This window comes from Lepidochelys olivacea (genome assembly GCF_965140295.1).
Source record: "Lepidochelys olivacea isolate rLepOli2 genome assembly, chromosome: 7".
In the NCBI taxonomy this organism is placed as follows: Eukaryota; Metazoa; Chordata; order Testudines; family Cheloniidae; genus Lepidochelys; species Lepidochelys olivacea.
This window is the reverse complement of record NC_140417.1, coordinates 76,218,706-76,235,685: the sequence shown is the minus strand read 5'-3', so window position 1 is coordinate 76,235,685 and position 16,980 is coordinate 76,218,706. Positions and strand designations below refer to the sequence as shown.

The 16,980-nt window shown below is 44.3% G+C and overlaps 1 protein-coding gene across 1 annotated transcript in view; it reads right to left on the bottom strand.

The window, feature by feature from the left end:
- PHYHIPL (phytanoyl-CoA 2-hydroxylase interacting protein like) overlaps nucleotides 1-16,980 on the bottom strand; it is a 195,559-nt gene that overhangs the window by 165,015 nt on the left and 13,564 nt on the right. The window contains exon 2 of the mRNA XM_084633932.1: nucleotides 5,214-5,288. The gene's annotated coding sequence lies outside the window, so the exon portion shown is untranslated. The remainder of the gene's footprint in view (nucleotides 1-5,213; nucleotides 5,289-16,980) is intronic.

The window sequence follows — 16,980 nt, the reverse complement described above, 5'->3', positions numbered from 1 at the left end:
TCCTTTTAGGTTTCAGAGTAGTAGCCGTGTTAGTCTGTATTCGCAACAAGAAAAGGAGTACTTGTGGCACCTTAGAGACTAACCAGTTTATTTGAGCATAAGCTTTCATGAGCTACAGCTCACTTCATCAGATGCATTCAAGGAACCATGTGAGTTGTAGCTCATGAAAGCTTATGCTCAAATAAATTTGTTAGTCTCTAAGGTGCCACAAGTACTCCTTTCCTTTTTGTATCCTTTTAGGCATTTCATATAGATGCTTAGCCAAAAAGGCAAAAGGGAAATATCTGAGACTAATGTTTCTTTCCCTTGTACTTTTGCCCATGCTGCAGCTTTAAAGAGCTGTTATTGTGATTGTTCCCAGCAATTCAGTTCAGTAAAGGCTTTCATGTTCAGTACACTGCCTCATCTCCAGGGAGCTTCCTTTACAACACTTATAAATGAGAAAACAAGATAACTTTAGACTGCACAGCTGCAGGGTGCAGAAGGAAAGTGATAAAATAACACTGAATTAATCCATTCATTCAAAGGCCACTGAATTTTAATGCATGGATTTAATGAGATTGGACAGTAAATAGCTAAGAAGTATAAAACTTCTGTCCTGCCACCGTTCACCTCCCAAAAATGGTTACAGGCACAGCCTCTCCACATATGTAGGTCAGCATCTACTCTAAAATTCATTATTTTAAGTGAAACTAGAGGGCAGAAACTGAAGAGATGCTCCCCACCCCCAGCTCTTTAGAGCACCTACTGGCGGGTTGATTTTATTCAAGAGTTCATTGGGTTTTCTCATTATGAGGCTGGAAGTTAAGTTGCACCACATCGAGCATACTAAAGCTTATTCTCAAAGCCACAGATACACTACTTCTACCCTGGTGCTGTACTTTATGGCTACAAGGATGAACAGAGAAGATGTAGTTTAGATGTACAAACTGTTAATATTCTTTACAATACATTGTGATATTTGGTCTATGAGTAACGAGTATTAGACTATATTTTACAGAGACATTGATATACAGTAATATGTGCAGCTACTGTATGGGTGTTAAATTGGGTCATATATTTATGTAATAATGACCTGTCCGAAGATAGTTAAAATATTGCCTAAAGTTCCAGGATCAGTGCTGTGGACAAGACTGCTACAGCAGGAGTAAAGCTAACTTGTGAGAGAGACAGAGCTTTGTCAAGGGCAGGCGGAACAAACTACCCCAGGAGGCAAGAACTACTTCAAACCTCACCAGTCTCCATTCCATGTACACAATACACTCCTCCCAGCTGCCTTCGCTCACATAACCTCAGAGTACATCACACATGAACAAAGAATCCATGTTCTATGTCCCACCCCAAGAAGAATGAGAGAAGAAAAAACCATGTGTGGCAGATGCTAGTCGTGGTGCTTAATGCTTATGGTGTGCCGTGATGATAGGCCTCAGATAAGTACCTAAACAGGACAGAACAACAACAGAACTTGCCCGCATGATATTTTTCAAAGTCAGGCTAAACATTAAAACACTGATGTGATAGCATAATGGTGGATATAGGACATCTTGTGTAGTGTGGGGATGAGGGTTTATAATAGGTGTTGCTCTGAATCAGCATTTGAGCCAATGCTAGTTGACATTAGGAAGCCCTGTATGCTGGTGATGCACTGTTTAAAACACGCTACTTGTGAATAAGAATTCTCCTCTGGCACTTTCTGTAGAAACAAGAGTGCTAACCCTCAATTTTCTGGACAAATTTCAATATGAGACATTCCATTTTGCCTTCCTAAAATTCCCCTGGAGTTTCAAATAGATGATGTCTTCTTCACTTCCTCTCATAGGTAGCTTTCTGGTTATTGTTTAACGGACATGTTTTATCCCAGAGGCAGCTGCATTTCAATGGTAGGCAGAGCAAAGCAATTTCTATGTACAAGGAACTGGGATAAAAGTCACTATACCAATGGAAGATCATTATGTCAAGTGTTTATATAAGGTGAATGAATTAGTCCTCTAGTGCAGACATAACAACTGGCTTTATTTCTTTTCTTTTTAAGTAGAAACTAGTTTTATTTTTAGTTATCAGCCTACATTTATCTCACTTTTTGTGAAATCATTATTTAAGTATGTCCTTTGGGATTGTGTCTCTTGTATTTAAATCTCAGGTACAAGGAGGATTATCAATTGTTATACTCAAGTATCTAAACTTTTCAAGTTGGAATATACATATGGTGACAGAAGACTACACCACCTTACGAGTATATACCTCCAAATACTTAAGGGGCCCGTGCTTACCTTCTACTATGCAACACAGAAGACTGCAAATCAGTTATGTATGTTCAATGTTTTCCAGGTATCCAATGAGATCATGCACGCTACATACCAGTGAGTGGGTCTTTAATGACCGTTTAGTGTCCAATCTAGTTTCCATTGAAATGGATAGAAACAGTGTCATTAGCTACAATGTGAGTTGGATCAGGCCTCTAGAGTTCTGACCTTCTTCCACTGAGCTGCAGGAGAAGGATCTAATGGGGTCTTGGTCCATGACTATGGCTTCTATGTGATACGGTAAGAACACCAATTAGCAATTGAAAGCCAAACATGCCCATTCAGAGTACAGAAACTTAGAGGCCAGAAGAAAACGTTTTCTGTGTATATTTTTAACACCATGTTCAGAAAAACAGATTTCCCCAGTCAGTGACATTATGATTCTATTTATTCTTTATAAGTGACTGGGGAATTTGCAGCCCCTATTGTGGAGGTTGGGGTTGGGGCAAAGATGGACTTAAACCACCATGAACTGCTCCAGATGCTTCAATGGCCCCGGTGTAATTTAGAGAACACATAGGATCCTAAATCATGGAATCCTCCCCAGGACAAATCAGAATCTCCACAGCACTGTTGCTAGGCCCTCGCACCCCAAGTCTCATAGGATAGTTCTCCAGCAATCATTGTGCTGAGTGAATTCTCCCCAGCCTTGAACTAGGGTGTTAGAGCCTCTTTCTGTCATTCCAGCTTTTTTACCCCTGTGATGGGGCTAAAACAGGAATGAGGATCTTACCCCAGTCCTGCACATCAACACAGCTGGTTCAAAGTCAGCTAGACACAAAATGTTAGACCTAATTAGGTAAGTGGAGTCTCAAATTTTTGCCATGACAGTCTTAGAATCCTCAGCTGAGGCTAGAGTTAAAAAGACCGGTGATAACTCATACTAGGGAAAGACACTGCATCCTCTTAAAATCAAAGGAAATCTGTTTGTTATTGTACTGGATGGAACCTTGTCTTGTTTTGGAAGCTCAGAATGTCTTTGAGAAAAGCAAGGCTACCACTTGCTTATCCCCATCAGACTGGGCTGCACATCTTTCAAGTAACTTGTCATTTGTATAATCTGCTGCCATAAGAAGGATTATGCATAAGCTCCGAGGACATCTTGTGAAATTTCAGTTTATAATAAAGGCTGTACAGTATTCCATGGATTATGTAAGCAAAAATATACAAGAGGTCATATGTTACAAAGTGAATTCTGTATGCCCTTCCATGCCCAATATACATTAACCAGAAATCATTCTCCCATTAGAAAGCACTAAGGATAGCTTCTAAACTCTTAATTAATAAACACGGATGTGTTCTTTGGGAAACAGGACAACTACAGATATTAACCCATAGTAACATGATGGGATGACACCATTTGTTACCTCCAGGCTGGATTACTGTAATTCATTGTATCTGAAGCTGAATGTGAAGAGATGTTCAAGTTCCAGTTTAGTACAGAATGTAGCTGTCCACCTTCTCCTTGGTTTAGGCCACCATGAGCTCATTAAGCCCATGCTCAAGTCCCTCCACTGTCTCCTAGTCATTTATGATGCCAGTTTAAGGCCTGGGTAATAATTTTCAAAACAAGTAATAAATCAAGCTCCATTACATCAAAGACTGACTTTCAATCTATGAACCACTGTGACAGCTGAGTTCCTCTGGGACAATGCACATCCTTAAGCCCAGTACAACGCATGTGAGAGCTGGCGATAAAGCATTCTCAGTCGAGGGAATCCAACTATGGAATGAACTTCCAGAGGAGATCAGGAAAATCCAGAGTCTGACCATCTTTAGAAAAACCTTCCTCTTTGAAAAAGTCTTTCAAACATAAGAATGATACTCACAACACTGACAGACCCTTTTATTCCTAAACACCTACTAAAAAAGTGGTGAAAATAATAAAATCTGATACGAAACAAAACAAATAATTTCCCAACCCTAAGCATAGTTTTCACAACAAAAAAAAGGGAGAATGTCACAGACTTTGTAGGGATAACTTTAAATTGTTGGATGCCAACTAATTTTATTTTTAAAATTACTAAAAATATTTAGTCCAGAGAAACAAGAAATGGTAGACCGGCTGTTGCTGCTTGTTTCTCTTACTGCCAAACCAGGGAAAACCAAAATTAAAAGATGTAATTATTGATACAGGTTATTTATGAGACCATCTCAGAGGAAGTGACTTCCACTATTTTATTCATTGGGGTTCTTTTTACATACCTTAGAGGACACCATGATTCAAACCAAGCAAAATAACCACAATTATGAACCATGGCTATTTTATTATTAAAGAAAAGCAAACTTTAAACAAAACAACACAAATGACAGTACACAGATGATAAACTGGTTACTTCTGTTACAGCCTCTGCTGTATGTCTCCCTGTGGAGAACTTTTAACAAAGATTACATTTTGGAGAGTGGACCACCTTTGGCATTCTTCATTTGGTGAGTTAAAACCAAATTATATGGTTTCCTAAATTTACTGTTAGCCCATTTTAGTATCTCATAAACACACAAACTGTTTATAACTGGGCAAAAGAATTTGTTTAAGGGCAGGTGGGCCCTGTTTAGTTTATCAGTGATAACCTAACAGGTGATAATTACGGAGAAGGGTTAAGCAATCTTAACTAAATTCCATTAAATCAAAGAAAATATTTAAATCAGTTACTTTAAAAAAGCCATGTAAGGAGCTGTCTTGAGACAGGCCAGCTACAAATATTAAGACTCTTAAATCCAATTAAATCCCACTATTTCTCTGTTTACCAATGTTTAGCCTCTCCAGGAGCATGTAGTCTAACCATTTGGTGATTAATAGGATAAACTGTTAGTATCTTAAGTTACAACAGCATTTTCATATCCCAATAACAGCATTGTAAGTGTTTTAATTCTAATCCCTTGGCAGTGGTTTAATTAACTTCCATTTACCAATCCATGCTGAAGTCTTGGGGATGTCTTCCTTGGGTTGGTCTTCCTCAGTTGGGTGAAGGAGTTGCTTAAGAACTACAACAAATTAATTAATTCTCCATTAATATAAATATTTATATTTAAATGGCTTTTTACATAAATAGTTTATCAAGATCATTAAATTCCATATTGGTACATCAAGCATTTTACAGTTTATATAGTAATTACATTAGGCATTTTGCATTTAGTTAAAATACTTGTAAATATGCCCTTTCAACATTTAAAAAATAATGGTTTAAAGTATTATCAACTACACGTATTTTTCCTAGAGGCTATTCTGAATGAAGTTTTCAGAGTAATTATAACATTTATTTCAACAAGGATATTTCTAGAATTCTTTGTGTGGGTTTACTGAGATTTTCTTGGAAGGGTGAAAAAGCCCACTTTAGACTAGATTTATTGGTCCGCTAACACAACCATAAATTCCTTTTCACAATCAGGTCTTTTCCTAGAAGATTAATGTTTTTCATGGTTTGTTTTCTTAAGATAAGGATTAACAAACTTACACGAGAGGGAGGTCAGACACTGTTAGGGGTATTAAACCTAGTTTTATGGCTAATGAGGGCTGTCCTCTTGGCATTGGCAGTCTTTGGGTGATTGAAAGCAAAACATTCTGCAATTTCTTTAACCAGCCTCAAAATTTTATAACATAACTAACAAAAACATACACAGGTATTGTATTTTAAAGCATCATGACTATAGCATACTTGTAGCTGTATCTTAATAGTTAGTAAATCTTCAGCAAACAAGTTGGTAATGACCTAATATTAAAACAAAGTTATAATAATTTTATTAATATCATTTCTGCATCAATATTGAGGTCTCAATCATAACTCCACTAGGGACTTCACTGATGGTATTGATTGTATGTGGAAGGCACTCAGATACCACAGTGATCCGCAATTGTATAAAACCCTAAGAGAGAGAGAGAGAGAAGACAATAAACATAACCTAGGTAGGTGGACTAACAAAGAATACCATGGCCCTCAGTGGAATGGAATTAAACTCTGCCCAGGAAGATGAACAGCTGGACAGAGCTTTTAAAGTCTAGAGCTGAGCCAAGCCAAATCAAGCTGCATCTGAAGACATATTTTCATAACTCTTTGTGCTCTGATGGAGGAAGGAGAAGGAAGATCTGATACAGGAGAGAGGCTCCAAGCGAATTCTGATGCCAACTCCATAAGTCCCACAGAAATTCTTGTTATAAAGTTTATATGAGCAGTCCGTCTCCAGCAGAGGCTATAAATTCAATATGCTACTTGCAAATATACATATAAAAACCCTCTAAAAGGGTTAAGGGCCTAGTTGTTTATTAAATTCACTGGCATGTCAGAAAAGCATAACCTTACAGAGAGGACAAAGTAGAGTTGACAAATATTTGAAAACTACTTAGCAAAAGTTGCAATATATTTCACTGAAGAATCCACACTATGGGGCAGAGAGGAGGCAGTTTATGGACCATTATCTCTGAATTTCCAAATTTGGAATTTTCCGATTTTCATAGTGTTTGTTTATAATAAATCTCGTTCTAAATATATTTCCTTCCTTTCCAGTGATTGGTCCATTCTTGACTGGCTTTTGGTTTTACAGTGATGCCATTCCATACCAGGTTTTCAGCAGAAAAAAAAGACAGTTGCCTACGTTTTCGTAACTGTTGTTCTTCAAGATGTGCTGTTCACGTCCATTACAATTAGGTGTGCACACGCAGTGTACACGGACATTGGAAACTTTTTCCCTTAGCAACTCCTGTCGGGATAGGAGGGGAGCCCCACAGAGTGGCGCCCTCATGGTGGTGTATACATTACCCTGCCGGCCTGACCCCCCCTCGGTTCTTTCTTGCCATTGACTCCGACAGAGGGGAAGAAGGGTGGGTATTGTAATGGATGTGAACAACCCATCTCAAAGAACAACAGTTACGAAAAGGTAGGTAACCGTCTTTTCTTTTTTTGAGTGATTGTTCACGTCCATTCCAATTAGGTGACTTCCAAGCTTACCATAGGAGGAGGGTAGGAGTCATGGAACAATTGATTGGAGAACAGGTCTGCCAACTGCCGCATCATCTCTGGCCTGTTGGGTAATAGCATAGTGGGTTATAAACGTGTGTACTGAAGACCAGGTGGCAGCTTTGCAGATCTCGTGGATAGGGACCTGAGCCAGAAAGGCTGTCGAAGATGCCTGTGCTCTGGTTCAATGGGCCGTGATTGCTGGGGCTGGAAACTTGGCCAGCTCATAGCACGTGCGAGTGCAGTCTGCGATCCAGGACGATATGCGTTACACAGAAACAGGAAGACCCTTCATTCTGTTAGCTATGGCGACAAACAATTGGGTCGACTTGTGGAAAGGTTTTGTTCACTCTATGTAGAACGCCAGGGCTCTCCGGACATCCAGGGTGTGCAGGCTGTGGTGTCTCAGGCTCGTGTGGGGTTTTGGAAAGAACACTGGTAAGCAAATGTCCTGACCCATGTGGAATTGGGAGACCACCTTGGGGAGAAATTTAGGGTGCGATCTAAGCTGCACCTTGTCCTTATGAAACACTGTGTAAGGGGGTTCGGAGGTGAGCCTCGGACACCCTCCTTGCTGATGTAATGGCCACCAGGAACGCCACCTTCCAAGAAAGGTAGAGGAGGGAGCAAGAGGCCAGGGGCTCAAATAGTGGGCTCATGAGTTTGGAGAGGACCAAGTTCACGTTCCAGTTTGGGACAGGTGGGCAAGAATATGGGAACACCCTTTCCAGACCTTTGAGAAATCGCCCCACTGTGGGATTAGAAAACACTGAGCGCCCAGAGTCATAGAATCATAGAATAACAGAGTTGGAAGGGACCTCTGGAGGCCATCTAGTCCAACCCCCTGCCCAGAGCAGGACCAATCCCAACTAAATCATCCCAGCCAGGGCTTTGTCAAGCCTGACCTTAAAAACTTCTAAGGAAGGGGATTCCACCACCTCCCTAGGTAACGCATTCCAGTGTTTCACCACACTCCGAGTGAAAAAGTTTTTCCTAATATCCAACCTAAACCTCCCCCACTGCAACTTGAGACCATTACTCCTTGTCCTGTCACCTGCTATCACTGAGAATAGTCTAGATCCATCTTCTTTGGATCCACCTTTCAGGTAGTTAAAAGCAGCTATCAAATCCCTCCTCATTCTTCTCTTCCGTAGACTAAACAATCCCAGTTTCCTCAGCCTCTCCTCATAAGTCATGTGTTCCAGTCCTCTAATCATTTTTGTTGCCCTTCGCTGGACTCTCTCCAATTTCTCCACATCCTTCTTGTAGTGTGGGGCCCAAAACTGGACACAGTACTCCAGATGAGGCTTCACCAATGTCGAATAGAGGGGAACGATCACGTCCCTCGATCTGCTGGCAATGCCCCTACTTATACATCCCAAAATGCCATTGGCCTTCTTGGCAACAAGGGCACACTGTTGACTCATATCCAGCTTCTTCTCTGCACTTGTCCTTCTTGAACCTCATCAGATTTCTTTTGGCCCAATCCTCCAATTTGTCTAGGTCCCTCTGTATCCTATCCCTACCCTCCAGCATATCTACCACTCCTCCCAGTTTAGTGTCATCCGCAAACTTGCTGAGGGTGCAATCCACACCATCCTCCAGATCATTAATGAAGATATTGAACAAAACCGGCCCCAGGACCGACCCTTGGGACACTGTGCTAGATACTGGCTGCCAACTAGACATGGAGCCATTGATCACTACCCGTTGAGCCCAACAATCTAGCCAACTTTCTACCCACCTTGTAGTGCATCCATCCAGCCCATACTTCTTTAACTTGCTGACAAGAATACTGTGGGAGACCGTGTCAAAAGCTTTGCTAAAGTCAAGGAATAACAAGTCCACTGCTTTCCCTTCATCCACAGAACCAGTTATCTCATCACAGAAGGCAATTAGATTAGTCAGGCATGACTTTCCCTTCGTGAATCCATGCTGACTGTTCCTGATCACTTTCCTCTCGTCTAAGTGCTTCAGAATTGATTCCTTGATTCCTTGAGGACATGCTCCATGATTTTTCCGGGGACTGAGGTGAGGCTGACCAGCCTGTAGTTCCCAGGATCATCCTTCTTCCCTTTTTTAAAGAGGGGCACTACATTAGCCTTTTTCCAATCTTCCGGGACTTCCCCCGATCGCCATGAGTTTTAAAAGATAATGGCCAATGGCTCTGCAATCACATACGCCAATTCCTTTAGCACTCTCGGATGCAGCGCATCCGGCCCCATGGACTTGTGCACGTCCAGTTTTTCTAAATAGTCCCCTGGATGGAAAGCTGAAATGGCTGCCAGGTGTACTCTGATGGAGGAAGGGGCTCGATCTTGATGTTTAAGGTGTAGGAGGTATTCTAGAATAACTGGGATGGTAACCTGGAGCTGTTGAAAGTGACTGGGTTCATACCAACAGGAAAACCTTTTCCATTTCGCCAGGTAGGCCACCCTAGTGGAAGGTTTCCTACTGCCGAGGAGAATTTGCCTCACCAACTGAGAGCACTGTCTTTTCATGGAATTTAGCCATGGAGTTTCCACACCATGAGGTGCAGGGATTGCAGGTTTAGGTGAAGGAGGTGCCCATGGTCCTGTGTGATCAGGTCTCGGTGGAGGGGCAGTGCAATTGGGGCATCCACGGACGACTCTATAAAAGTGTTGTAAACCAATGCTGACAAAGCCAAGACGGGGCAATCATGATTACCGTCGCCCTGTCTCTCTGAATTTTGAGGAGGACCCGGTGGACAAGCGGGATAGGAGGGAAGGCATATTTCAGACTCCTGCCCCATGGTATTAAGAACGTATCGGTGACCGAACCCGGACCGTGGTTTTGGAAAGAGCAGAACTGAGGGCACTGACTGTTGCTCTTAGTGGCGAAGAGGTCTAGTTGGAGATAACCCCACTTCTGGAAGACTGACTGTATGATGTCCAACCTGATTGACCACTCGTGCATGTGGTAAGACCTGCTGAGGCGATCCGCAAGCTCGTTCCGCACTCCTAGGAGGTAGGATGCTTTGAGCTGAATGGAGCAGGCCATACAGAAATCCCAGAGAAGGAGAGCCTCATGGCAGAGAGTTGAGGAGTGGGCTCCGCCTTGTTTGTTTATATAGAACATGGTGGTGGTATTGTCTGTCAGGACTGTCATGCTGTGACCTTGTAATATGGGGTGAAAAGTTTGGCAGGCCAGACGAACCACCCTGAGCTCCTTCAGGTTGATATGGAGAGGTATCTCGTCCCTCGACCACAAGCCTTGCGTCCTCAGGTCCCCTAAGTGTTCGCCCCAGCCCAGATCTGATGCGTCCATTACTAGCATCAGAGAAGTTTGGGGCTTGGTGAAGTGGACCCCTGCACAAACCACCGGTTGGTCCAGTCACCAGCGCAGGGATTCTAGCACCTGAGCCGAGATTGTCACCACAAGGTCCAGGAGGTCTCTGTATGGATGGTAAGACAGCGTGAGCTATGCTTGTAAGGGTCTGAGTCTGTCAGGCGTGCTTGACCATGTATGTGCATGCTGCCATATGTCCTATTAGCTGTAGGCAACACCTGACTGTAGTAGTGGGATACCGCAGCATTGAATTTACTATCTGCTCTATAGCCTGGAATCTGGGCTCTGGAAGGCTCGCTCTTATGTGTATTGAGTCCAGGACTGCCCCTATAAACTCTAATCTTTGGGTGGGTATGAGAGACGATTTGGGCACACTGAAGACAAGTTCCAGCCTGTGAAATGTGTCTATGGCCATCGTCATGTGGGACTGAACTTCTTCCATGGAACGACCTGTGAGAAGCCAGTCGTCGAGGTATGGGTGAACTCGAACATGCCTTTTCCGCAGGAAGGCTGCCACCACCAACGTGTATTTTGTGAACACTCAGGGGGCTGTGGAGAGGCCAAATGGGAGAACTGTGAACTGGTAGTGATGCTGGTTTATGACGAACTGGAGGAAGTGTCAGTGTGCCGGATGAATAGCAATATGAAAGTATGCGTCCTTCATGTCGAGGGCAGCATACCAATCCCTCGGATCCAAAGACAGAGTAATAGTGCTCAGGGAAACCATGTGGAACCAGAGCTTGACCAAAAATTTGTTGACTCCATGAAGGTCTAAAATGGGTTGAAGACCCCCCTTTTGCCTTGGAGATTAGAAAATAAATTAGGAGTAAAACTTCTTTCCCCATAGCTCCTGTGGAACCTCCTCCACCGCACCTATCTCAAGAAGCGAACGAACCTCCTGCATAAGGAGTTGCTCGTGAGACGGGTCCCTAAAGAGGGATGGGGAAGGTGGTTGGGAGGGAGGGGAGGAGGAAAACTGGAGAGTATATCCCACCTGTACCATGCGTAGGACCCGTTGGTCCGATGTTATTTGGGACCACGCACAGTAGAAGTGGGATAATCGGTTTGAAAACCTTGGGAGTGGATCCGGGAACTGGGTTGGTAGGCTGTTCTCAGGCGTGCCTTCAAAACCCTTGCTTGTTACCGGGTTGAGGCTTATTCTGGCCCTGGTTAGGTGCATTGTTTTGTCTGCGCCTGTTATTTCTGCCCCGCCTGTGATACAGCTCCTGTCTAGGTCGGGGTTGGTACGGCCTCTGCTGCGGCAGCTGAGGCTTAAAGGGTTTTTTCTGGGTTGCCAGCATATGCATTCCTAGTGACTTCAGTGTCACCCTGGAGTCCTTGAGGCCATGCAACCTGGTGTCTGTTTGCGCCAAGAAGAGGCCCAAACCTTCCAAAGGGAGGACTTGGAGGGTATTCTGGACCTCTGGAGGAAGGCCAAACACCTGGAGCCACGCTCAGTGTTGCATGACTTCTCCCGAGGCGATGGTTCTGGCCGCAGCATCCACCGAGTCGAGGGAGGCTTGCAAGGAAGTCTTAGCTACCGTCTTCCCTTTCTCAACTAAAGCCGCAAACTCAGGGTGTGCATCCCGGGGCAGGCAATCCTTAAACTTGGACACTGCCATTCAAGAATTAAAGTTTTGTCTATTGAGGATCACCTGTTGGTTGGCTATGCGCAGCTGGAGGCCCTCGGAGAAGTAGACCTTTCTACCAAAAAGGTCCAAGTGCTTAGCTTCCTTGGTCTTGGGGGCCGAGGCTTGTTGGCCGTGTCGTTCCCTTTTGTTGACTGCTGAAACGACTAGGGTACAAGGAGTCAGGTGGCAGAACAGGAACTCGTAGCCTTTGGGGGGGGGTGAAGTATTTCCTCTCTACCCCCCCAGCCATCAGGGTGATGGAGGCCGGGGTCTGGCAAATAGTGCTGTAATTTGACTGTATAGTCTTTATGAGGGGGATCGTGATTCTGGAGGGACCCTTGGAGGTCAGAATGTCCACCATCGGATCCTCGTGCTCAACCGTTTCCTCCGCTTGAAGGCCCATATTGAGGGAGATTCTGCAGAGCAGCTCCTGGTGAGCCCTGTGGTCTATAGGTGGCGGTCCTGAGACTGATGTACCCATGATAGCCTCGTCTGGGGAAAAGGAGGAAGTGAGGTGCTGTAAGTTGTCCTCATCTAGACCCTCCTATGCGTACCCACAGACCTGGGTCACCTCAGGCCCTGCGGGGCTGGCATTTCTTGAGGTGCTGCAGAGCTTTAGGTGGTGCCGGAGGCTTCTCCCTGCACGGGAGGGGGCTCGGTACCGACAACTCAGTGAGGTCTTTTGCGGACTTGAAAGTGTTGAGTGTGGAGGGGTGTTCGAGGACCTCCTCCAGCTCTTTGTCGGCACTAAATTGGCTGGGTACTGGACTCAACGGGGCCTGTGGCGCTGGAGTCAATGGTGCCAGTTCGTGGCTCGGGCCCGCAATACATCTTTGCATGCCGGGAGCGTCTTTGAGCAGCTTGTCAGCTCTCCGGGGTGAGCGCCCTCTTTCCCCTTGCTTGTGCCGCTTAGTTGGAGCCAGAGAAGTCGACCAGTGCCAAAGTTTGTCATCCTGTCTCAGTATCGATGATTTTCGGTGCCTGGGTGGTGCCGGGTCACGCACGGATGCTGAGGCACTTTGCACCGAGGGCGCTGGGGCCAGTGCCGGACAGTCAGAGCCTGGAGGCTGTAACGTGGCCTCCATGAGCAACTGCTTAAAGCAAAAGTCTCTTTCTTTGTTGGTGCACAGCTTAAAGGCCTTGCAGATCTTGCAGCACTCAGCTTGCTGAGACTTTCCCAGACACCGGAGGCAGGAGTCGTGGGGGTCGCTGTTGGGCAAAGACTTGAGGCACGTGGAGCAAGCTTTAAAACCCTGGGCTTGTGGCATGCCCTGCAGCCCAAGGCTGGTGCTGGAAGTAGCTTCCAGACACCTGAAACAAAAGATTTCTAAACTACTGATAACTAACTGATAACTATGTACGAAAAGGCTAAGGGATCAGTTGCAAGCGAGAGAGCAAGAGAACATTCCAGCGCCACCACGGACGGTAAGAAGGAACTGAGGGGGGGTCAGGCCGGCAGGGTAATATATACACTGCCATGAGAGCACCACTATAGGGGTTTCCCCTGCCGTCCCGACGGGAGCTGCTAACGGAAAAAGTTTCCGACTTCCGTGCACGTGGTGCATGCATACCTCATTGGAATGGATGTGTACAATCAGTCGAAGAAGAACTGATACATCTTTGCAGACTCTTAATATAACATATTGTCTAGGCATTGCATATGGTTCATGAAGCAGAAACTATCCATGCTGTAACCTCAGCATCACACCAATCTGACTTCTTCTAAACATAGTCCATCCCTGAGATGTTTATCTATAACTAGAGCTCTACCAAATTCATGGCCATGAAAAACATCACAGACTGAAATTTGTTTTTTTGTGTGCTCTTACCCTATATTATACAGATTTCATGGGGAAGACCAGCGCTTCTCAAATTGGGGGTCCTGACCCAAAAATATGTTGCGGGGGGGGGTCGCAAGGTTATTTTAGGGGGGTTGCGGTATTGCCATCCTTACTTCTGAGCTGCCTTCAGAGCTGGGTGGCTGGAGAGCTGCAGCTGTCAGATGGGTGCCCAGCTCTGAAAGCACTTCCCCATCAGCAGCAGCGCAGAAGTAAGGATGGCAATACCATACTATGCCACCCTTTCTTCTACTCTGCTGCCTTCAGAGCTGGGTGGCTGGAGAGTGGCGGCTGCTGGCTGAGGGCCCAGCTCTACAGGCTGCAGCACAGAAGAAAGGGTGGCAATACCCTACCATGCATCCTTACTTCTGTGCCACCGCTGGCGGCGGCTCTGCCTTCAGAGCTGGGCTCCCGGCCAGCAGCCGCTGCCCTCCAGGTGCCCAGCACCACCGCCAGCAACAGCAGCACAGAAGTAACAGTACCGCAAGCCCCCCTACAATAACCTTGCAACCTCCCCCCCACAACCCCTTTTTGGTCAGGACCCCTCCAATTACAACACCATGAAATTTCAGATTTAAATAGCTGAAATCATGACATTTATGATTTTTTAAATCCTATGACCGTGAAATTAACCAAAATGGACAGTGAATTTGGTAGGGCCCTATTTATAACATATTTCTGGGTCTTGCTTACGATGCTTCACAGTAGCAAGGTGCAGATTGATTTAAAAAAAAAATCTCTGTAGGGGCACATATTCCAGCGTGGGTGCATATGTGAAGCCATCAAATAGGTCTGTCTGCCTGCTGGTCTGTGAATAGTGAAATTAATTCTGCATGAAAGGGCTTTTTTTGGTATATTTTTAATGACAAGCCCTTTCAGACACATGGGAAGTGTGTTATTAACACTGAATTATTCCACAGCTATCACATTCACCCAATCAATCTTTCTCTCCGTTTTCCTTTCTATAGAAGCAGCACTGTGCTACCTTTTCACCAGCTGCTATTGTTAATGCTGCTTACAGTGATCGAGCATGTAAGGCATGGGGGTTGGGAGCAAAGTAGTTATCACTATCCTCGAGAACATATCCCCACAGTACGGCACCCAGTCTCCAAAAAATGGTTACTTAATGTAGCAAATTTCATTGCTGCATGAAGCAAATGGCTTCAACAACTATTTTTAATAATATATTAGAAATCAATAAAACTAGCATTTCTCAAAATAAAAAAGGAAACCATAAAACTGATTTAAATCCATTGTAACAGCAAGCCTATACTGTAGTATAAAATCTTCAGGCACTACTGTATTTGCACAATAATAACCAAAGGGAAACTGAATGGGTCACTCTCAAGCTATCTATTGTGGCCACCACTCTCTCAGAAAAAAGAACAGGAGTACTTGTGACACCTAAGAGACTAACAAATTTATTAGAGCATAAGTTTTCGTGGGCTACAGCCCACTTCATCGGATTCATAGAATGGAACGTATAGTAAGAAGATATACTACAGGACAGGCCCAACAAAGAAAATAACAGAACGCCACTAGCTGTCACCTTCAGCCCCCAACTAAAACCTCTCCAACGCATCATCAAAGATTTACAACCTATCCTGAAAAATGACCCCTCACTCTCACACATCTTGGGAGACAGACCAGTCCTCGCCTATAGACAGCCCCCCAACCTGAAGCAAATACTCTCCAGCAACCACACATCAAAAACACTAACCCAGGAACCTATCCTTGCAACAAAGCCTGATGCCAGCGCTGTCCATATATTTATTCAAGTGACACCATCATAGGATCTAATCACATTAGCCATGCCATCAGGGGCTTGTTCACCTGCACATCTACCAATGTGATATATGCCATGTGCCAGCAATGCCCCTCTGCCATGTACATTGGCCAAACCGGACAATCTCTACGCAAAAGAATAAATGGACACAAATCTGACATCAGGAATCATAACATTCAAAAACCGGTAGGAGAACACTTCAACCTCTCTGGCCACTCAGTAAAAGATTTAAGGGTGGCAATTTTGCAACAGAAAAGCTTCAAAAACAGACTCCAACGAGAAACTGCTGAGCTTGAATTAATATGCAAACTAGATACCATTAACTTGGGTTTGAATAGCGACTGGGAGTGGCTGGGTCATTACACATATTGAATCTATTTCCCTAAGTTAAGTATCCTCACACCTTCTTGTCAACTGTCTAAGTGGGCCATCTTGATGATCACTACAAAAGTTTTTTTCTCCTGCTGATAATAGCTCATCTTAACTAATTAGCCTCTCACAGTCTGTATGGTGACTTCCAACTTTTATATATCTTCTTACTATATATTCCATTCTATGCATCTGATGAAGTGGGCTGTAGCCCACGAAAGCTTATGCTCTAATAAATTTGTTAGTCTCTAAGGTGCCACAAGTACGCCTGCTACTCTGAAACCTGTCATTCTTTCAGAGGATTTAGCTGTGATTAGCATTGCTGCTTGAGTTATGAGTCCCTCGGTTTCAAGAGATGGCATGGTCTACTGGACAGAGAATGTCAGACTGGAACCCAAGAGACATGAAGTTCTAATTCCTGGGTCTGCCTCTGACCTGCTGTGTGACCCTGCATAAGTCACCCTCTGTGCCGCTGTTTTCCCTCCTACCTTTATATCTGTCATGTTTGTTTAGTTTTTAAGTTCTTTAGGGCAGGGACTTTCCCTTTCTGTGTGTTTGTCCAGTGGCTAGCACAATGGGGTCCTGATCTCAGCTCTTGGTACTATTGAAATACAAATGAATAATAACTGTAATTACAAAAAGAGGGAGCTAGTGGAAGGATATTAACTATGAAGGTTCCTTGATGTTGAATTTCCTGCTTTTCCTGACACTGGAGACAGGATAGCTTGAATTCCTTCACCTTCATGGCATGCAAGGCCTTTGGTGAGGACAATTAGAGAAGGGAGTTGATAG